Genomic DNA, 25467 nt, shown 5'->3' with positions numbered 1-25467 from the left:
ATTCAAATTAATAAACATAAATTAATATTAAAAATCAATTAAAACGTACTAAATAATAGATCACTGGAATAAAAACAAATAATGCAGAAATAATATTAATATATTTTAATCTTTATCAATTTTCTGATTACATTTGAATCAGAATTACTATTTTAATGTTTTACGGTAGTAAAATCATTTATTTCACGATTGAAGTTAAATAAATTGTAAATCTTATATATATATATATTAATTTCTAAAAATATAATTGCTAAATATAAAAAAAATAACAATCTGTTTACAATTAAATAATGTTAATATGTTTAACTTAAAATTGAAAAAATTTTAATTGAAGATACCAACTTTAATTGAAGATACCAAGAAACTAAAAAAAATGTCATAATGTTTGATTTATCAAAAATTCGATTTTCTATATTTGATAAATAAAATTATTTATTTCTCTTATGTAAATATACATTTCTTCAATTTTTTTAAATTGAAAATTTTGTTTCGATCACCAGTCAAATTATATTATTAATATTTAGATGAGAAATCACTTATGCATATATGAAATTAATATTATTAATATTTATTTGATTTCTTACATATTTTATCGACATTTTAATTTACATATTAATTTTTTTTATTTTGCTTATTGTTTTTTATACTTGCCTTCTTACCAGAATTTTTCAATTTTTCAAATTGATAAAGAATGCTCCTTCATTTTTAATATCGTATCTGGTTAATTTAGATTTTTTTATATAAATTTAGCATTCATATCGATTAAAGATAACAATATCATCTGTGACAAAACAGGCATTATAAATATCGAAGATAAGAATTTATTCGATATAAGTACGATTTATGACTTATATTTATGATAGTAAATGATCATTGCGGAAATAAAAATTGTTAATGAATAGCAATGATAAACATTACGTCGTAATTATAAAAAATATTATAAAAAATAGAAACATCATGGATTGAAAAATTGATTATAAATAAAAATGCAAATAGAAAAAAAGAAAAATGCAAATAAACAATAATTCTAGTAACAGGATATAATGAAAAATGACATTACGCATTTTAAACTTTTTATTATTGTTTGCATAAACTTTCTTCTTTTTTGTTTATATAATAATTCTAGTAGTTCTTCATTAGTAGTCTTTTTATATATGTAAAGATATTTCATTAAAAATATAAACGAACACCATATTATGAAACAAATGCAATTGATTATTTGTTGGTTTTCCCATTTTTAAATAATAATGATTATTATTCTTTAAATTAATGAATACTATATCACGTAAAAATTGGTATAATACTTTCTTGTTCGATTACCAAAGTCAAGCTATGTCGGACACGGTTAGTACTCTTGGATGGGTGACTGTTTGGAAACCGTGTGTTGTTGGTTTTCTTTTCTTGTTTTCTCATATATTTTATGCATATTTATTAATTTTTATCATTTCCGGTATTATCTCTGTTCATAATTTCTCATTAACATTGGTATAGAATATTTTCTGATTTTATAATAACATATTTTTTGATTTTTTGATTTTTTATGAGTTGTGCATTTTAGAATTCACATATCTTTTAAAAATTGTATACTTATTTAATACATTATAAGATCATTTTATCAAATAGTGAACGGAAAAAAAATTCTTTCCTAATATGAATCGATTAATAGTTAACATAGTTTAATATGTTTTTATTTAAATTTGAAAATTAATCTTAAAATTAACATAAATGATGTCGATTAAAAATTTATTTAATTTCTGATTTTATAGTTTTGGATTTTTAAGTTAATAATTTAATTGAAAATCTTTTAATAAATGAGTTAATTTAATTTAATCTAAAAGAAATAATTTATTTTTGTTAATAACTTTTTAATAAATGCGCGAAGTAAAATCTTTGTAATATTATATATAATAATAACTTTGATCACATAAAAAATGATCGAAATTGAAAGATTTTTATAAATACTTATGAAACATAATATTAATTTGATATTAGTCTAATAGTTAATCTGATAGTTTATAGTATAGTTTAATCTGATAATTTAGAAAAGTAAAAATAAAGATTACAATTAGAAAATAAACCGAAAAATATAGATTGAATACAAAGAAAAAAAATATTCAAAAAATAAATCATTTACGATTGCATAAATCATTAATTTCAAACTTTATTCTTAAATTTTTTGACAGATATAGTTTATTAATACAATTATAATTTATAATAATTATATATTATTATATTATATATTATTATATATTATATATTACATATTATATATTATATATTATATATTATATATTGTATATTATATATTATAACATTGTATCATAAATAAATAAATAAATAAGTAAATAATTATATAAGTATAAATAACACAATGTTAAATATATATATATATGAGTAAATAGTATGAAAAAAAATAATTCTATTAAAGTCACACAATATTTATCACCATGCTGGTAAATATTTAAATTTTATTTTTTTTCTTAACTTAGAATATATAGATATTTTTATTTAAATAATTTATCCTTTTGAAAACAAAATATTTCAAATTTTTTTTAAATCTATTTGAAATTATTATAGAATTATTATAGATATCATTATTAGTTAAAGTTGTTTTTAAATTTTCTAATAAATTGATATTATGTTTGCAAATAATTCAATTTTTTTTTAAATATTAGATGAGCAATATTTTCATCATTTGAATTTTCACTTTCTTCAAGTTTTGATTGTTGATAAAGTTGTTTCCAAAATAATTTTTGAATTTTTTTCTTTCAGGAAGGAAATACTTCTTTGTCTTTTTATTTTACTTATCATATTTTTTTAATCTTATATAATATAATATAAATTTTAATAATAATATTTTAATTATAATAATAATTAAATTACGCAAATAAAATTACATATATATAATATAAATAAATAAAAATAATAAAATAAAATAATAAATAAAAATAATAAAAAATAAAATTAAATAAATAAAAATCGATTGATATAAATAATTCATAATCAAAAAAGCGAATTTAACAATATAGTATCAATAATAACAAAAATGATTGGAATAAATATTATTTTTTTTATAATTCATGATTTTTTTCTAAATCTGATACTAATATAAATATTATATATATTATTAATAATTATAAATAATATGATCGTTACAGTGCTAGTATAATATGAGATATTCGAATTCGAGCGATCATCATTGTGTTAGTATAATATCAGTGAAAAACTCCAATGATTCTAAATTATCACTATCAATGAAATACCGATGTGAATCATAGATACAAAAAATTTGGATATCGGACAACATATAAGATAATAAATAATAATGAAAAGATATATAAAACAAATGATTAAATATAAATCTCAATTGATGTTATCTCAAAGAAAATTAATATAATAATAAGAAGATAAATTAATGTAAATATATATAATAAATTAATATTAAGAATAATAAAATGAAAAAACGAATTGAAATATATAGATTTTTTAATAATATAATTTTCTCGTGACTTAATGGCAATTAATATATTAAAGATAGTAAATAATATATTGAATAATATATTATTCCAAAAATCCATTTAAATTAACTATTAGTAAATTAACTAAATATATATATATATAAATAAAATTTCATAAAAATTTTCAAGAAATAAATGATATGCAATGATTATGTAAATTTAAATGTAAATTGTGCAAATTAATTTTTGAAAATCATGATTGATATGAAATTTTGACAAATTAGATTTTGACAAAAATAGATTTAAAAATTAAAATTTTTAGATTTAGAATTATAGTTTTATAGAATTATAGTAATATAGAATATTAATTTTCAAAATATTAATAAAAAACTTTTTATTATACAATATATTGAATCCGTTTAAGTAGATGTTACAATTAAATCATAGTATAGGTCGTCATTCCATTGTCGAATGTAACATAATTAACCCTCTATTGCATGAATTTTTATGAAAAATATGGAAAAAAAAATATATTGAAAAAATATTTTAGCTGTTAATCTACATTAAAAGAAAATGTGGTAAAATAATAAAATAATAATAAAAATAAAATAAAAATAATAATAATAATAAAATAAATAAAATAAATAATAAAATTTTATTAGAAAATGTTATTTATTGCATTTTATTATTGTTTCTGACAAAAAAATCTCCATTTTTTTTTGCTTTGGAAAATAAATATAAACTATTGTAAAGTAATATCGTCATCTTCATTGCTATAATCAGTAGAATTTATTGCTTTTATTATTTCTTTCTTTCCATTGCCAAACTTATCTTTTGAATCATCACTAGCTGATAATATATCTCTTACATTGATTCCAACAGCATTCTTATTTTTTTTAATAAAACATTGATGGGTCCTGTACTTTTTTTGCATTCATATAGGAACACACTTTTGAAATTTAAGTCTAATTGGAAATGGAATGCAATAGAAGGTTAATAATACAATATAGCGATATTAGCTTTAATAATAGAATTATTATTTTTGATTATTATAATTTCATATTATTCATATAATCATTATAATTTTGCTTATAACTAAGAAATATTTTTATATAATTTTAAAGTTACATTTTCAAATTAAATTATTAACAAAAATACGATAAATTTTTTCCCTAACTATGGATAGCTAGCAATACCGATATCTTAATAAGAATTATAGTTAATAAAAATTTTATTAAATTATATTAGATTATTATTATATTAAATAACAATTATATGCATTTAATTTTTTAATATTGTGTTAAATATTGCCATCGTCAATTTTTTGAATGAAATGATATATAAATCCTCTATTATTAAATAATTATATGTAAAAGCTTATTTACGTACAACACATTCTCAAATTCAGAAATTTTTAATAATTAGAAAGTAGTTAGAAATCTCAAAAAGAATACAAAAATAATTACATTTATAAAAAATCCTTTGTTACGGATTTATAAGATTTTTAATATTGATTTTATAATAATAATTACAAACTTATAAATTAATTACAAACGGATTGTATTCTCTGCAACATCTAATTCGTTATATTTTCAATTCACACCTTACAAAATTATGTCCAATTGTGTTTTAAAAATTCGATCTCATATTTGACGCTGTTATTATTTTTCTATGTTTCTATATTCACATTACTTTCGATTTTGATATGTATTCTTTATGTGCATATAAGATATATGCATATCTTAATAACTCTTCTTCGTTATTCTAATTATCTTTATCAAATATTCTCATTTATTCTATCAAAATTTCATTTCATTCAACAACTTTATTGTATATCTTGCATTATTGACGTTTGTTATTTTAATTCTCAATTTTTCAGTTGAGGTATGGTAATTTTACTATATATCTATTGTTTTGTATCTATCAAGTATCAAAAAATATCACAAGTTCTGCAAGTTCTTTTATAAAATTTTGTGAAAATTCTTAGCTTTAAAATTGATTAAAAATTGAATTAAAAAAATTTATATATTTCTCAAAAATTGAAAAAGTTATGCATTTTTTATAATATTAATTTCGATTGAATTTTATAGAGATTATTAAATATATATATTATATATATATTTATAATTATATCTAAATAAAAAACTATGTCTATAATTTATAATTTATAAATTTTTATATTATTTTTTTATATTTCATTATAGTTTTTCTAAATCACATGATTTAAAGAAAAGAAAAAAAATAGATCGTTTTAATAAATAAATTAATTATTATTGAACAAAATTATTAAATAAAAAAAAATTTTTACAGATAGAATTTTTTAAAGACTGATTGATTTTTCCATTCATTTTCCATCATTTTATTTCTCTGTATCTTTTACACATCTTTCGATATTTGAAAAGAATGCAGTCACATCTGCCTCAATATTAAAGTGATCCTACATTCTAGTTCACACGAAACATTCAAATATTCTTTTATATATTAAACATTTCTCTTTCGTATTTCGCTTTCAGCATTTAAATTTGCTATATTTATTTAGCAATCGCTTAGTTTTAGTTTCACAACCTGTTTCTCTTTCATGAAATTAAATAACAGAAGATATCAAAAAAAAAAAAAAAAAAAAATAGAAAATATCATAAATCATTGTTAAAAGCAAAACAAATATAAACATAAATAATATAACCATATACTTAGATATAAATTATTAATTGATAATCTAACTAAAAAAAATTGCTATATAGAAATTGTTATATAGCATACAAATTTATTTATTAAATATTTTATTTAATATTAAATTTATTATTAAATATTTATTCATTAATTTCAAATTAATGCATAGCATTCTTAAGTGAATTCTTGACTATTATTTACTATTCTTTACTAAGCATAGCAATAACGTTTTTCTTAGTAAAATCTAAAATAAATTGAATTAATTAAAAAAGGTTTTTCTATTTTTAAGAAAACCACATAGTCAATATAAAGACATACTATACATAATAAGATTTTTACTATAATAGGAAAATTAAATAAATTGAATCTTTATATAAAATTTAAACTACATTTTCAAAAATTTAAATCTATAATAACTCAATTTACAGAAGATTTAAACATAAATTAAAGAAATATATACGTAAACATTAAAAACAATCTTTTATACTGACTCAATAATACTAACTTAATAATATTGACTTAGAAACGATCTGGTTCGAATAAGATAAAATAATAAATAATGTTATATCAGATTATAAAAACAATATAAATTTTATAGAAAAATATATAATCAAAAATCATTATAATCATTTATATAAATAAAATCAATAATAGAATTATAAAATGTAATATTATAAATTTTAAAATTGATTTTAAAGATTATAAAAATTAAAATAGTTTTACAAAAATACGTTAAATAACACTAGAAAAACAAAAATTTTAATTTAAAATTTTAATAAACTCAATTATAATTAAAAATACTGAATACTTATAAAAACCTCATTACAAATTTAAACACAAATAATTTAAGAATAAACAATAACAATAATTATATTATAATAAATACAATCGACAAAGTATAATAAACTATAATAAATATATAATTAAATACAAAAGCACATTTGCATATTCAATACATATTCAAAACAGTAACTTAGAAAAAATACAACTCATCATGAATAATAAAATCAATTAATCAAAAAAATTTGAAATGAAAAAAAATGTTAATTTCTCTTAAAAAGATATATATAACATAATCTGCTTGTTCTTCGAAAATAAACTAAATTTGATTCACATAGCATTATGTAAATCATCATAATATGTTCAAAATATTAAAATAATTGTTTAAAACAGTTTAAAAAAATTACAAATATAATATATGTATTTTTATAAATAGTTCATAGTTTTCAATTATTTGAATTTAACATATTTCCCAAACATTGCCAAATTGAACACTGCCAAATATAACAATGATCTCAAAAAAAAAAACGAAGACGAAAGCAAGTCTATCAATTATATAGCTATTATATATAGCTATTCTTCAGCAATTAACATTACAATATATTTTATAATCAACAAGATGCATGAAAAAATTCTAAGAAATAAATTATTATTATTATAATATTAATTATTATATATAAATGAATTATTATCCCTAAATATATGAATTAGATTTAAATAAAGATTCAACTATAAAATTTATTTTTACCATCTGCTGCTATTATAAAAATACACAAGTATATTGGAACAAATTTTATAAATTTAGAAAAAGTTTTTAACACAATGTGGCTGAAAGAATTCTTTTATAAGTTCATAAAAACACCTTTCTTAATCATTTACATAATTCTATATAAGAAAAAATTTATTAGAAAAGAAATTAAAACAAAATCCAAAAAAATATTTTAATTTTTAAAAATTAATTATAATAAAGGATAAATTACTGTAATTATATATTAATATAATTAATATATTAATATATTAATTATATTAATATATTAATTATAATTATATTAATATATTAATATATTAATTATATTAATTATATTATTTTTTAATTATTTAATATATATTTAATTTATATTTTAGAGATATATGTTAAATCTACTTGGTATGAATAAGTAAAAACAAATTATCATGATTTTCTAACATTTGGACATAAATAACAATAACAATTCATTAAAATTTAAAAATTATATACAAAAATTCAAAATTTTTATATATGAAATTGAAAATTAATAAAAACAAATATAAAATAAATTTATTCAAACTATCAAAAAAAAAAAGAAAAAAAAAAAGGAAAAGGATCCAAGCTCATATGTTCAAGAATATGTAATAGAATTTAATCTAAAGAACCAAAACATTTTATATAAGTTTATATATATAGATAAAAAATCTAAACTTAAAAAAAATTTACTTAAATTAATATAAATTAAATTAAATTAAAAACGCACACAAACTTCTTTAAGAATTTTGACATGAAATTAAAATTGTTTATTTATAAACATTTGATATGATCAATTTTCACTTATATGAATATTCTAATTCAACTATTACAATAAACACAATATAATGAAAAAATAGAAATATTTAGAAAAAAAAATGTTTAAGAATTTATATATTACAGAAAATTTATATTAAAGTGTATAAAAACTATATAAAAACTATTTTATTTTAAATTAAAATATAAAAGATATATGTACATATTGTGTATTATATATATAAATGTATTATAATAAATATATATTATATAATTATTATAAATAAACTTATCAAGATTTCTTGATTACATGTTCATGTACTATTAACAAAAATAATTACAATACAAATTTCATAAAAAAAAAAATAAAATAAATTATGCCAAATGCTATTTTTTCTTATTCATTGAATCGAATACAATTAAATAATTTAGATAACATAATTAAAATCTTTTAATCTAGTACAATAATATTTGATTTATCAGGTTCTCGTAGATGTAATGCGTATATGTATATAGATATACAGGGAGATATTTGCATGCCAAATAGTAAAAAATTTTTGTAAATATTTTCAAAATTAAAAAAATTATATATATATAATTGTAATAATTAAACATTGAATCATAATGTGATATAATTTTTTAAAATAATTTTTTTAATAATTACATTATAACATTTAATAATTATTAAAATGGTTACATTTAAAATAACTAAAAACTAAAATTATTATTTACAACTTTATTATTTTTTTAATTTATGATTTTATTATGACTTATCTGTGTGTATTATGTGTATTTAATTATTTATTAAATTTTATTTTTATATTATTAGTATTTAGAATTATACGTTAAAGATACTTATCTTTAATATATAAAAAAAAATTGACTGCTATTATTTACTACTGAAATAGGTATAATAACAATTTTTATTATTATTGATATAATGCATGAAGTCTCTTATCAGTCTCATAATATTTATTTAAAATTTTTATGTAAAAATGTATTTTTAATATTGATTAAACCAATTTTTATTTTTAAGTTTTAAGTTACTAAAAAGAGAAGTCAACATATATCATAAATACAATTTCAAATTTATATCCCAAATTTGTATCATAATATCAATTAATATAATCAATTAATAATAAATCATTTCAATATGTGTTACATAATTGTTCGCATAAATTTACATATACATATTACATAAATCACAATCAAGTAATCAATTCTCTTCTTTGTGATCATTAACTAAATTTCATTGCAGATTATAGAAATATAATTTTCTCGCGTCATAAATTCAAAATAATAAAAATCGAAAATAATATAAATTTACAAAAAAAATTTCGTATTCAAAAAAGTTTTGGAATCATTTACAGAAAGAAACAAGAATGGAATTTAAGCTAATAGCTTAATACTAATAATAATTTAATCATGATAATATATTAGAATATTTTACAATAAGAAATGTAACAATATAATAATAATTAGATAATATATATATAAATAATATATATATGTGTATATATTCTTTACATACACATATGTTAGTTGTTTAAAAATTATTTATAAATTAATTTCTGTGACAATTATAAACTTTTCGTTTTTGTTCATGATTGCATATATATATATATATATATATTAATTCAAATCTAGTATAGATCATCATATTAGATAAAATTTTCATCGAATTAATCCTTCTTTATTGATATAATATATTTTTATATATTAAATATTATATTTTTATTATATTATAATTATAGTAATAATATAATAAATATAATAAATATATTATAATATAATATTATTATAGTAATAATATTATAGATTATTTATAATTTAATAAATTATTTATAATTTAATAAATAAACTTCAGTCAACATTTTTGTATATCAACTTTTGTATTTTTTTTTCTTTTAAATTAATCTTCTGAAAATGTTATACATTTCTATAACAATATTCTGGATATAAATATGGATATAAATATATGTGAGATATCTTTGGAGAATTTATTTTATCAGATCAAAACAAATAGTTAATATATAAAAATATTGGTTAAAACTTATTTATTAAGTTATAAGCAATTTAACCTTGTACTGGATCAAGTAAGACGGAACTAAAGTGAAAAAATTTAAAAGTGATCGCACAATGAGGATAGTTCAGTAGTATTTTAATTTATCTAACAAAATGCACAAATGAAAAATTAATTATGCATGTATTTAAAAAATATTGGCAAAATTTCCGAAAATCTGTAAAGTTTGATTCGACTGAATTTTTTAAGATATATGGTATCAAATAAAAATAAAGTTTATGAATAAAATTTTTGATTTAAAAATTAAAATCCAAAATTTTGAAAAATATTTTATTTTTTTATTTTAATGTCATTTCTAATATTTTCTTATAGCATAAAATAATTATAATAGTATTTTTCTTTATTTTATATATATATATATATATGAATTTCTTTTTTATCTTATATTTTATATATTATCTTATATTTATATTATATCTTATATTATATATAAATATTCATATATTTACATAATCGAAATTATGAAACGAATTTTCTTTAATTCTAAATTATATTAATGTTAATATATTAATATTTCCTTAAATAAATTACTTGATATATAAATTTTTTTTTTAAATAAAAATTTATATCATAGAAAAACTATTTATTGTAATTTTGAAATAGATGAATGCAAAAAATGGATAAAAAAAATTTGAAAAAGAAGTCACAGAGTCATAAAGTTATGGCATATATAGTATTATATGATAAGAAAATAATTCAGCATATAAAATTTGTATAATAGATTTCGATTTATTGAAAATTATATTTATATTATTGTATATTGTTTAGTAAATGTATGTAGATCTAAAGAAAAATCCAACAATTTATAAACAAATTACATAATATTTTTTAACTATTTTAACTATATAAACTTTTTAACTATATAAATATAATAATTATTTTTATATAAGTATAATTATTTCTAACTAAATACATATAATATATAATATATATAAAAATATACAAACACTGTTATAGAGTTTGAAATTTGTAAACATATGCCTACCTAAAGATCTATGTATATGTACCTGTAAACAAATAACTTTTAGTATGTTTCTAAGTATTTGTGAACAAACAGAAAATTGAATATTTATTTATAATTAAGAATAATGACTGGTAAGAAATAAAATAAACGAGAAATTATTGTTAAAAAGTATATAAAATATATAAGGGAAAATATGTAATGAAATTATTTTTTAAATAGAAATAAATCAATAATTCATTATAATAATATTACAATAAATAAATATAATAGTGATAAAAATATTCCAAACAAATTATAATTCATTTAAGAAAATTAAAATGATGATTTATATATAGATAATAAAAAATCCATTTGTATTTATTTCAAAATTAATGATTGCTATTGATTTTAATAAAGAAATACATGCAGAATTATATTGAAGAATTTTATAGAAAAACAATATTTATGAAAAATTTAATAAGAAGAATAATTATTTAGATTAAAATTTACTAAAAAATACATAAATACATAAAGGATATAAATTTTTGGAATAAAGTTATTTTTCGGATGAAAGTAAGTTAAATGAATTTGGATCCAATGAAATAATTAAGAGAAGATCAAACACAGAGTTAGACTTAAGAAATCTAAAATTTATTATAAAATGATGAAGACTCGGCAATGATGTAGAAATATATATACATTATCTTAATTATTTTGTATTATTATTGACGAAATAATGAATAAAAAAAAATATTTAATTATTTATATATAATTATATATATATATATATATATATATATATATTATAATAATAATTAAAACATTAATAAATAGTGTAAAAAAATTGGATATATCAAGAGATTTTTATTTTCGTAATATCATAAACATAATCCCAAAATAATGCAACAATGGCTATCAACATAAGGTGTATAAAGTTTCTTATTCATTATCGAATTCACTTCAAAATTTTGATTTAAATTTTATTGAATATCTATGAAAATCGATCCAAAGATTAAAAAATGTAACGCAGAATAAAATATTTTATTACAAAACTAATTAATAGTATGGAAAATTTTAAAGTTATTAAAACTCAAAGTATATATTTATGTTTGTATATTTAAAAATCTTACATATCATATTTTATAGATTAAATAGAAATATGAAAATATTTTATAAATTGAAGCATTGATATTTTAAAATTACGTATTAGAAAACTACACTAAAATAGTAAGACATTTTTTGCAAAATTTCGAATCTTAATTTTTGAGTATAATAAATTCTTTGTAAACATTGTTTGTAAATTATTTGAAATTTCAATGAAACTATTTATAAAATTTCAATCAAATCGATCGTGACATATTTTTAAAAATACAGCCAAATTTCTAATAATATAAAAAAGTTTTTGAATCTCAGAACTTTATAATGTAAAATTTTATATTGTCTGGCTGATAATATAATATTAAATCTGAATATAAAGCCAATTTTTCAATTAACTAAAATCCTTCATTTGCTCGATTACTGATAACTAGCAAGAAAATTGGAATTCTTCACAAGATTTTGTATTTAAATTCTATATATATTTTTTAGATTTATCAGTAAAAGAAATTACAAAAAGCTTAACTAATCTTCTTTTTTTTTGAAAATTTATTTAAAAATTTATTAATTTTTTATTTGGTTTAGTTTAAATTAATATTTATTATTATTTAAATTGTTATTTATTGCTATTTAAATTGTTATTTAAATTAAATTTAAGTTACTTAAATAATAATCATACTATATATCTTCTAAACTTATATTTCTTTTAATTTTACAATGAATAAATTTTGCAATTTTATCGATTACTTCATATAATGTATAAAATATAAATTAATATAAAATTTAACTTCTAAATAAATAATTGTATTCGAAACTCAAATTAATTAATTATTAGTTTTATGTATTAATATAAAACTGTATCATATCTGTCATCAATCGAGATCATGTTTTATTCATGTTTCCAATAACTAATGATATTTTTTCTATTTTCTGATTTCATTTCAGAAGATATACATATTGTTTAAATATATTTAAATTTTTCAGACAATTAAAATAAATAAGTTCTTATAAAAAAAAATTTTCCCGAATTAAATAATTGCTTTTAATATATGCATATTATATACAATGGATGTTGAAAAATAAATATAATGTATAAAGCAACAATTTGAAAATAAATAAAATAAATGAAGAAGAAAAACTGAAATAATCTGATTTAAGTATGAAATATGTATAAATAATCAGATTTTTTATGAAAATAAAGACTGGGAAATGTCAAATAATATGATTTGAAATAATACACTAATTATATACACCAGTTATAATTGGAAAACAGTTTTTAAAAATATTTTTATATATATTTTTATATATACTTCTGGTTTTAAAGTTTATAAACATTATTATTTTTTAGAGAATTTTATTATATTATGTATTATTATAATTTTATTACATATTAATATAATATTTCTATTATTATATTATCTTTTAGAGAATTTATATTTTCAAATATAGATTTTTATTCGAAGATAATTTTTCTGTAGAAATTATAAAATCATTAAATAAAATTATAAAATACATAGATTGTAATTATAAAAAGTTGACATTAGTATTTAGTTAATATTTTTTTATAATAGATTTTAAATTTTTATATTAATATTATTCAAGTTGCTGTAAAGTTAAAATTTTTTTAACTAAATTCTATATTTTAGTCTTATTAAATATTTTTTTTTTTTCTTTTTACGTCAATCCATATGATATTGTCGAAAATATATTTAAAAAAACTCAATTGAAAACAAAAATCATTTGCGGCCTGTATAGAAAAAATAATCATTGTTTTTCCATTTTTCAGGAAAAAGTTCTGATTTTAATCATCATGTTATGTTATACATTTCATCGAAAATAAGTAAGTACATATGAATTTAAGACTCGATACATAAACAATATGACACGTAACTATTTTTATATACTATCTATTTAGTGTATCTTATATTTATTTAGTGTAGTTTGTTTAAGTGTTTATATTTTTATATATTATATTTAATATAAAGGAATATATAAAAATATTTAAAATTGGTGTGTTTAGAATAAAATAGAATATCGAAACAAATAATAAAACGAATCTATTCACTATTTCAAATTATTTGTTATTGACTTTGACTACATAAGGATGGAAGGTAGCGTGTATCTATATACTATAATGATGTTTTCCAGAATCAAGAAGCAAGTATATTATAATGTACTATATATTATTTAAACTAATTAAAAATTAGTACGCAAGTAATGAAAGTTTTAATAATATGAATGTGATTTTTTTTATTTTATTGTAGTTTAAATGATTATACATATATATATAATTATTATATATATAAAATTATTAAATTAATATATTATTTTGTAAAATTTTCTTTTGAAACAAGTTAAGACATAACCTAAACACCAAATATATTTTGATTTTATTAAATTAAGAAATAGAATTTATAGATTTTATTTTCTTAAGAATAAATGTAAAATTATAAAAAAAGTTAATCCATTGCAATAAAATGAAAAAATTGTATTCATAATTTTTTTTTAAAACAAAATTTATTATATATATATTTATTATAGTTTAAAAGTTTAAAATATTTATTTATTTTAATCAAAGAAATTATATTTTATTTTAATTGAATAATTTAAAAAAATAATTTTAATTAAACAAGAAAAATATATATTTTTTATAGGTACCTATAAAATTTTTTTATATAATTTATTTGTTCAACATTTTAATATCTTTTTTATAATTATATGTATTCAATTATACTGAACTTTTCGTTGTTTTCAATATTCAAAGATTTCAAAAATAGATTTCAAAAATAGAATTCAAAGATATCAAAAATAGATGTAATATATAATATATGTACAAATGTATGTATAAAATATTAATTTTATTTTATAAATATATAAAGATAATATAATATAAAATGGAATAACAAAATGGATCAAAGTGAAAATTACAATATTAGAATATTATAACATAATATATTATAAATGTAATATATTTTTATTATCTAATGACAATCATTTATTAAAGACATACATTGATAAAAAGTTTTTTGAATAATTATTTAATAATTAATAATTAATATATTTATATGATTTTTATAATCAAGTAATATAATTAACTAAATTTATGAAAGTATTTCAAAACTATATAAAATGCTTATAATTATAATTTAATTAATTTTTTTCTTGAGCTTAATTTTTTAAATATTTTTTATAATATAAAATTACATATGATAGAATTAATATTTAGAAAATATTATCTAAATATCTATTTAGGAATTTATTACATTATATATTTATTGTTTAAAATACAAAAATATAAATTATTTATTTTAATCTAAGATTTTTGTAACAAAAATATTTTTTTGTGCAAAAAAATTAAAATGAAAAAAATTTATAAAAATATATTAAATTATTTTAGTATATTTATAGTATAGTATAGTATATATATATATATATATATATATGTATATATATATTAATATTGATAGATTAAAATAAATATCTAATATATAAATACTTTTAAATAATGATATTCAATATTATTTGAACATGTTTAAATATTAATAAAATCTAAAAATAAAATATTCTTTTATTTAAAACCTAGTGTACAAATAAATATAAAAATCTTATTTATGTCTTTATAAATTGTAGTAAATTTCTATTTTCACATATCATAATTAACAAATATTACAACATAATAATATTTTTATATACAAATACATTTTATAATAATATTATAAAATTATCATATATGAATAAAATATTATAATATGAAATATTATAATCATATATAAAATATTTTGAAATGATAAGATATATAATATTCATATAAATTATTATATGTGATTTATTTTCAAGTAACTGTATTTCTGATTGAATGAACCAAAACAATTAATATCTGTCATTATTATTGGTCTAGAATTTTTCATTTGCTATTTTCTTAATATAATTGATAACTTTTTCATATAAGTTCTTTAAAATAAATATTAATTGTTATTTTATTGTTTATATTTTTACATGTATAATCATGAATTTTTTATTTTTATTTTATTTACATATATTTTTTATATATTGAAATTTATTTATTTTTCTTTATTGCAATAATTTTCTATTGTTTATATTTTAAAAATAATATTTTTATTGTCATTTTGTGGATTTTTTTTAATTTTATATAATTTTATAGAATTATTAAAATACTAAATTTCTAAGTATTTTTTTTATTTTCAGGGGTCTAAAATAAAATATTTTAAAAATTTTTTCCAAAAAATCATTGAGTAGTAATTAATTTTTATTTAAATGGAAATAAAGAATAAAATAAAATAAAATAAAATAAAGAATAAAATAAAGAATTATTTTATTTTAAAGAAACAAAAGAAAGAAATTTTTTATAAAAAAATTTTTCAAAAAATGAAATGAGTAAAAAATTAATTTTTAATTGTTCTGATTATAATTAAGTAAATAATTATTTATTAAATATTTATTATTATATTTATGAATGAATGATTAAAATTTTTGTTTGTTAATAACTGTTATCGAAATTTAATTTTGATTATTAATGGATTATTAGTAATGGTTTTTGTTTGGTTTCTAATAGCTATTATTGATGATTTTAATTTTGAAATTTAATTTTGATTATTGATTAGATATGAAAGAGATTTCACTTTTACAAAATTATATGGAAATATTTTTTCATTTTTCTTGTAACATATTTAAATTTTTCTTATTAAAAATGATAATTTTTTTGTTCAATTTGTCAGTGTACCATATATGTTTAATAACATTAATATTTCAAAATTATGGTAGCATTTATATGATTTTGGAATAATTATATAATAATCTTTCTCTAAGATTTTTGATACATATATAGAATTTGAATCGTTATAAATGTAGAGCTTAAAATTGTTTAAAATATTTTTCATTTTTTTAAATTATTTTGTAATATATTTGGATATTTTTATTTGTTTATCTTTTCTTTTGACATATAGTTCGAAATTATTTGAAATTACATCAAATTTATTTTCTTCATTTGATTTTTTCCAAATAATTATTTTTACATTAAATGAGAATATGATTTCTTTCTTGGTAATAAAAATATTTTGAAATAAACTAAAATTTATACTTTAATTTAATTAGAAATTATTTCGAGATTTTTGGAATCGTTAATTACAATGTAGATAAAATTCAGAATTCTTTAATTTGAAATTTTGAAAAATTAAAAAATTTTAAATGATTAATCCAAAGAATTATTCCTTATGAAATTTGAATATGAAAAAAAGAATTTACAAATGAAGATAAGTAATTTATAATATAAATTATAAATTTTTATATTTATTAAATTGAATATGTATAAAATAACACAAAAATAAAAATTAGAAAAAAAAATTAAGATAAATCTGATTAAAAGCCATAAAAATATATTATATCGTTTTTTTTTTCATAAAAATTTTTTCCTAAAAATTTTTTCCTAAACTTTTTTATGTATTTATTAGTATATTCTTGAGTTTCTTCAGACATTTAACTTATTTTAACATATTAACAATAATATTAACAATAGTGTAGAATTTATTATCTCTGATCCTTGAATTAAAATTTTATATGAAGATATAATATAATACCATGGATATAATTATACAAAATATTTGCTCTTTTTACAGTTTATTTTTTAAATTCTTTCAAATTAATTCGGTGATCGAAATAATTGAAATATTATAAAAAAACTTTGAATTAAATTTTCATTACATTATTAATGGCAATATGTGATGATTTTCAAAAAACCCAAATTTCGTTTTATTAATAACTCCAATGGTAAATGGAAATTAATTTTCATTGAATTATTTTTTTTCCATGTTTTATTGTTTGCTTTTTTTTTAAAATTAAATGCTTGTCACTTCTATAAATAATTTATATGACAAAACATTCATATAAGTATTCAGAAAGATTATTTATTCATGTAATCTGGATAATTTGAAACAAAAATGAATTTATTGATATCTTATTGTAATATCTTATTAATATTATTAAATTTTTTATTATTGCTTTGCATAAATAAGTGTGGATAAAATTATACATCTTGCCATTAATATGTGCAACTTTATATGAAATTTATATTATATCTAAATTCTTTTATTTATTTTTTAATGTGTACTATTTTGTTCATAGATACTTTATTATTCTCATGTAGAATAAGTCTACAAAATCGAGGAAAAGGAATACTTTGTATTTTTCCACATTTTTTTTATATATATAAGGTGTAAAAAAATATTTGAATTTGATTTTCCATTTTTTGTAAATATCTGCTTATATATTATATTATATTTTATTTTATATTATATATTATATTATATTTTTTCTTATATTATATTTTATTTGGAATCTTCATCACATCTTTGCAAATGAAAATTATATGTCGCATTTCTGTTGAATTTTTAATAATATTTTACATCAATAAAATTTGTTGAATTGAGTTTAGCTTAAATATGCTTATAATTTTATCTCTAGATTTTGTAATATTTACACTTCGTTTTTATATTTTTTTATCTATATCATTTTTATATTTTATAATGCTGTTTTTATATAAAGTCTGCAATCCTAAATACTACTTTGTTGATTATTTATTTTCAATTAGCAATAATAGAATAATATTAGTGGAAAATTTATTTTAATAATTAATTTTCTGTAATCCTTGATGGATATTTTGAATATCTTTATAATTATAAAGATATTCAAAAATTATAATTAATATATATAATTAATTTCTGAAATATCTATTTTTCTAACAACTCAATAATTCATATAGCATAAGACAATGTTTTTGATAAGAAAAAAAAAAAATCAAATTTCAACTGAAAATTTCTTTAAAAATTTTTTATATAAATTATATATTAATTGATTTTTAGTATGTTGTTTTAAAAATAATTAAAAATAATACATCCTTCTTATGAAAAAATTCATACTTAAACATTTTTTTTGACAAAGCATTTCTATTATATGATAATTCTATTCTATTATATAATGATTCTTTACTATGAGAAATTCTCTATCAATCATTGTTGTTTTCAAAATCTAGATGATTTAAACAATTTACTTTTAATTATTAATTACTTTTAATTAATTTTACTTTCCTTTTTCATCTATCGAGATTATTTTCTACATTTTAATTTTTTTTCCAGAATTCAGATGTGTTTATAATAGTTTTTAACTAGTTATCATTAACGCTGTAATCAAAATCGAAAAATTTTCTAGATGTCTTCTTAGATTTTTCAAATCTTCACTTATAGTTCATATATGCTTATAAACTTTATTAAAAACTTTATTAAAAAGTGATTAGTTATCCATCAATTCATAGAGTTTTTGTGCAATTCGTAAACAAAAGTTTCTAATAAAATGATATTACAATCATGTTTTATATAACTTTGTTGACAATATAATTTTATTTACATCGAATCTGAATCTTGCAATATCTTTTGTTTTTTATTTTTTCATTTCAATATTTATAGCGATCGGTTTTTAATATTAAATTTTTATTTTCTCAAAATAATAAATTATAAATAATATTATGAAAATATTGTAATTATAACTGTACGGCATGAAATAAAGCCAACTAAACTTCACAACATGCATCATTCTTTCTTATATTCATTAGGATTCACTTCTTTGTTTTTATGTAATTATTGATATTAAAAATCATTTTTTAATACCAAAACTTTAAAATAGCATTTGTTACAATACAGTTGCTATTTTTTCATAAAAAATAAACTTTAACAAATTTGTAACATACGTCTTTTTTCTAGATATGCTTTTTTAATTATTTTTATATTAATAATAACTTTACAAAGGATATATTTTTCTAAACGAGGATTTATTTATATCTATCTTTTATATTAATATAAACTTCTGCACGCATATATCTTTTTAAATGCCTTGTAACATTTAATCGATATTTGTTATATATATAATAATACATATATTTTTATAATCATTTCTGTCGTTGATGTTGATGGATAATGATATACTTTATTGTTCAAATATTGTCAGAAAAAAAATTTATATTTTATATCTATGAAAATCATGCTACAGAATTGCTGCGGCCAATTTATTTATTTCGAAAAGTATCCTTCGGATCTTTAATGAAATTTTTTCCCGGAATTTCGAAAGAATATTTTCGAAAAAAATGTTTTATATATTGTTATTATTTAGTTTATTGAAAAGTATATACAACAATAAAATTATTACAAACATTAGCTCATAAACTGATAGACCAATGAATTTGTATCGAATTAACATGAAAATTCAGGTAAATTTTGTGCCTTATTGTTGCAGCACTTTTCTCGTGTAAGAAGCGCTTCATCTGTCCACAATACGTATTTCTAAAATGGAGAATTTTGTTCCATTTTCCCCTAATAGCTGGAAATTCAAGTTGAACGTAATCCTGGTGATACAATTTTTGTACATAATTATTCTCTTTAAGAATATGATATACCGTCATCATCTGTTAATAATGTGTTAATTTAAATATTACTTATATATTATATACTATTATACTAATAAATTAAATACTACTCTTAATAATCAATCAAGCTACAACTGTCGCATTTCATCACATTAGATTAATTAAACTCGTATATTGAAATATTTGATATTCGTTCGCAATAATAATTGTGAATCCATTAAAAATATTGATAAACCTTCAAAATTTTTAGATTTTTTAATGATAAATAAAACTTTTGCAGTGACATAACCTTTTGCATATCATATAATATCTCCTTATATTATATTAACCATATATGTATGTTGAACGCGTTGTAACATTTCGATATTTATTAGTATTTTTGTTTCTCTTGATAGATACGCATCGTCCTTCAAATAACTCTTAAAAAAAGAATCCAAGGTGTTCAGTGTTCATAAGATTTCATCTAAATATGCTCGAACATTTCTAGTGTTATGATCTGACATCTAATTATATTGAAAGATCATATTTTTCCAAATCTCTAATGGAATTTCTTTCAGAAGTCCCGGAAAAATATTTTCCATTTATAATTTATATATATTTGATCATCTAATCTATCGTGAAATACATAAAGAATAAAATCATTATTATGTTAGCTCATAAAGTGATAGACCAGCAGATTTATATATGGACAAAATGAATTTTCGTCTATAATCATGCATTATGATGATTATATAGCACTCTTTTCGCGTAAAAAACGTTTTATCTATTATATGAATTTTCAGAGGAATATTATTGCACTTTTAACTAACACTAATAACTCGTTCATTGAATAATTCTATTGCAAATTTTAAATCCGCATATATTTGTACCAATCTATGCTCTTTGAATATGCAGTACATTATCATTACAATAAAATGAAGTTAAATAAACATATTTTTTAAATTAATTATAATTAATAATTAATTAATAATCATATTATCTTGTTATTCAAATATTCAATATTCATATTCAATGATCATCAGTGCTTATATTTGTTTATTTCTCGTCGATATAATGATCTATCATGCATCGCATGACCCATCTTCATTCGAGCATTAAATTATCTGTAGATTAATAAAATTGTATTATTTATAGAATAACTAATATCCGAAATTTCTTGATATCATTGATTAATTATTAACAAGTTAAAAAAATAACTAGTTAAAATTTCAAATGAAGTTACTTTAATTCATAATGTTATTTGAAATGCTTTGAAATACAAAATAAGTTAATTTCAATATTGAACTAATTAATTGAAATTATTCGAAGAGCGATCAATTGTAGCTACGAATAAAAATTACTTAATGCAATTATATCAACTTAATTTTATCGAAAGTATCGAATAAGTCAAAAATAAAAAATTTTTATTTATCATTATTAATAATAAATAAAATTAATATTTTAATTAAATAATAAGTAAATAAAAAATTTAAATAAATAATAAATTTTTTTATATAATATAATATAATATTATTTAAATCATATTTATTAATTTTATATTATATATTAAATTACAAATAATATATTATATATTATATTTTTCATTTCATTTTATTTATCATTATATCATTATATATTTATCATTATATCATTATATTTTTTTCTTTTTTTTCTTCTATCTTTTCCTCTTCTATCATATTCTCATAATTTATTTCATTTTTTTTTGTAAAAATGTGCCTTTTGATAATGTAGCATTTCTTCTAATATTCTTGAAAACAAATAATTTAGTATCATTATAACATAAAATATTAAAAAATATATTTATTAAAATGAAAACAATATCATTTGCGTTTATATTAGTTTAATTTTCACGATATTTTCATTTCCTTTTCTATTTCTTTATCTTTTTTCTTCTTTTATTTTTTGTTTTCTACCTTTATTCCATCTTCTCTTCCATCTTTTTTTTAATTACCTTCTCATAATTTTCTTCTTTCTTTTCTTTCTTATAGCATCTTTTTATTATTTTTATTATTTATTATTTCTTTTATAGCTCTTTCCATCTTTTTCTTCGAAAACGTTTTTTAATATGTCATCTTCGTTTTATAAAAAAAATGATTTAATTAGAAAAAATATAAATTATTAAATTATAATGTATTATAAATTATTAAAATTAGTATGAAATTTACAACACCAATATTTATTTTTCTATTTTATTGAAAACTATTTTTTTCTATTGCTGTGACATTTTTAAATTTGCATAATTTTTAAAATGATATATCTTTTAAATATGTTATAATAAAGCATATTGTTTTTTGCATTATTTATTATTATCGTATATGAAAAAAGCCACTTTTAACGCTGAAAAAAGCAGCAATTTGTTGTATTGATAAAAGATATATTTCAAGAATTTTCCAATCGGAGCATTGATTTTTAAAATAATTTATTTATAAATAAAATATTTATATATTATAAAATTATAAATATAAATGAAACTATATATAAAATTCTATATTTATTCATTAAGCAAAAAATGATTTTCAATGCTCGAGTCATAATCTTCGATTTTGATAAAGATTTTTTCCGCAATCAAAAAAATTTTTTTCACTTATTAATAGAATTTTTTTGTTTTCGATTGTTCTTTTCTTAATTTTTGAATTATTTTTTTAAATTTGTTTATTAATATATTTTCTTACTATAATATAATAATTAATCATTTGTATTTGAACCATTTATTTTTAAATTGGGAGTGTAATAATACTATTATTGCAATATTTATCGAATATACAATATATGTCTCGAGAATAAAAAATTCTTCAAATCGTTTCTCCATGTTTTGTAAGAGGAATTGACAAATTAGTTTACAGTATGATCTATTTTCATTGATTCGTTAATATCCTCTTCTATATTAAAATATATAACAATAATAAATTATAAAAATTATTGATGACATATATTTTAAATGTTTTTTGATATACATCATTATTTTGATATATATTATTATTTTTAAAATATTTTTGATGTCGAGGATTTTGTATAATTCAATCATCTTTTCTTTGCACGATAATATTTAATGTCATGCATGAAACTTAGCCTCCTTAAATAGCCAATAACTTTTTTAATACATTCAGCAAATTTTGACTTTTCTGCTATCTTTCATATACATTATAATATAATATATATTATTATACATTTGAGAAAGTATTTCATATGTTTGAATATACTATTTGAATATAAACGAAAAATTAATCACATTATCAATAATAATAGTAACAATTTTTTTTAAATTTAAATAAAATTCTGAATGTTTATTATGTTTTGCGATAATTTAGTAATTTTGAAAGAATATATTCTTAAAAATCAATGATATACATTACAAGCATTAAGAATTTATGTTCAAAATCATATGAAATCCAGTGTACTGTTGTATCGAAAAAGCTTCGTTTTTTTCCTGATCAAATTTCTGTTGTTACAATTTATATAAATATATTTTATATTTATTAAGTTTTTTTTTTATTTTAGATTTTGCTTTGATAAATTTAGAATTTACTTTTCGATTTAGTATTCTTCGATTCATCCAATCCAATCTTTTAATAATAAATTTTTCACTGATGACATTTTGTCATGATTTCAATGATATATATTTCGTTTATATATTCGTATTTATATATTTCGTTTTCTATTTGTTTTCTGATTACATTAGGATTTTCCATATCATTAGTTTTCTTTCTTTTTGATTTTATTTCAGTTTCATATTCTTCGAATTTTCTTAGATGAATTCATTTTAAATATGAATATTGATGTTATGTGATTTATATTATTTTCTCTATTGATTTCTTCTGTACAATGAATAAAGATTTATTATTTAAAATACTAAAAATACTAAATATTTAAAATCACTTTTTTCATTTAATATATTAGATTCACACTTTTTGAAATATAAAAATAGCATACACATAAATCATAAAAAAAATATTTTAAATTAATTTTTTTTAATACAATTAAGATAAAAAAATAACATTCTTTCTTAATTAAGTAAATATATTTACATTTTCTACTAAAATGAAAAATTTGAAATTTCGAATCCTCAATCTTACGTAACAGATTGCAAACAAATTTTCGCAGAACGAAAATGCGAGTCCTTAAAAAATATAATAAATGAAAAAAAAAAATAAGGACAAAAATAAAAACAAAAGAGAAAAAAAATTAAGTAATCATATTTGAGAAACGAATATCCTATTAAGCATTAAAACTATAAATATGTATAAATATCAATCGAATATTACAGATTGTACAGGGACATACATGTTTATAAATAAATTATACACAAAGTTCAATGTAAATGGTAGTCACAATAATTTCTTACAAATATCATGAATTATATCCTGAAATTAAATTGATATTATCATTGATTATATATATACAACTTTATATTAGAAAAATGTTCCTATAATAAAACATTTTTTATATAATTTATTTAAAAATCATCAAAATCCATGAAACCGTTATATATCGATA

The 25467-nt window shown here is 16.9% G+C and overlaps 1 long non-coding RNA gene across 2 annotated transcripts in view; it reads left to right on the top strand.

Annotated features, from left to right (window-relative positions):
* LOC114578045 (uncharacterized) overlaps positions 1-25467 on the top strand; it is a 91501-nt gene that overhangs the window by 42726 nt on the left and 23308 nt on the right. The window contains exons 2-3 of one of the 2 annotated variants that reach the window (XR_009829309.1): positions 14332-14385; positions 20844-21530. This is a non-coding gene — a long non-coding RNA (uncharacterized LOC114578045). Of the gene's footprint in view, positions 1-14331; positions 14386-20843; positions 21531-25467 lie in introns of those variants that run through there. The other variant, XR_003698629.2, reaches the window with a different exon arrangement.

The sequence above is a fragment of the Apis cerana genome, linkage group LG3, assembly GCF_029169275.1.
Source record: "Apis cerana isolate GH-2021 linkage group LG3, AcerK_1.0, whole genome shotgun sequence".
Lineage (NCBI taxonomy): Eukaryota > Metazoa > Arthropoda > Insecta > Hymenoptera > Apidae > Apis > Apis cerana.
This window is presented reverse-complemented; position numbering and strand designations above follow the sequence as displayed.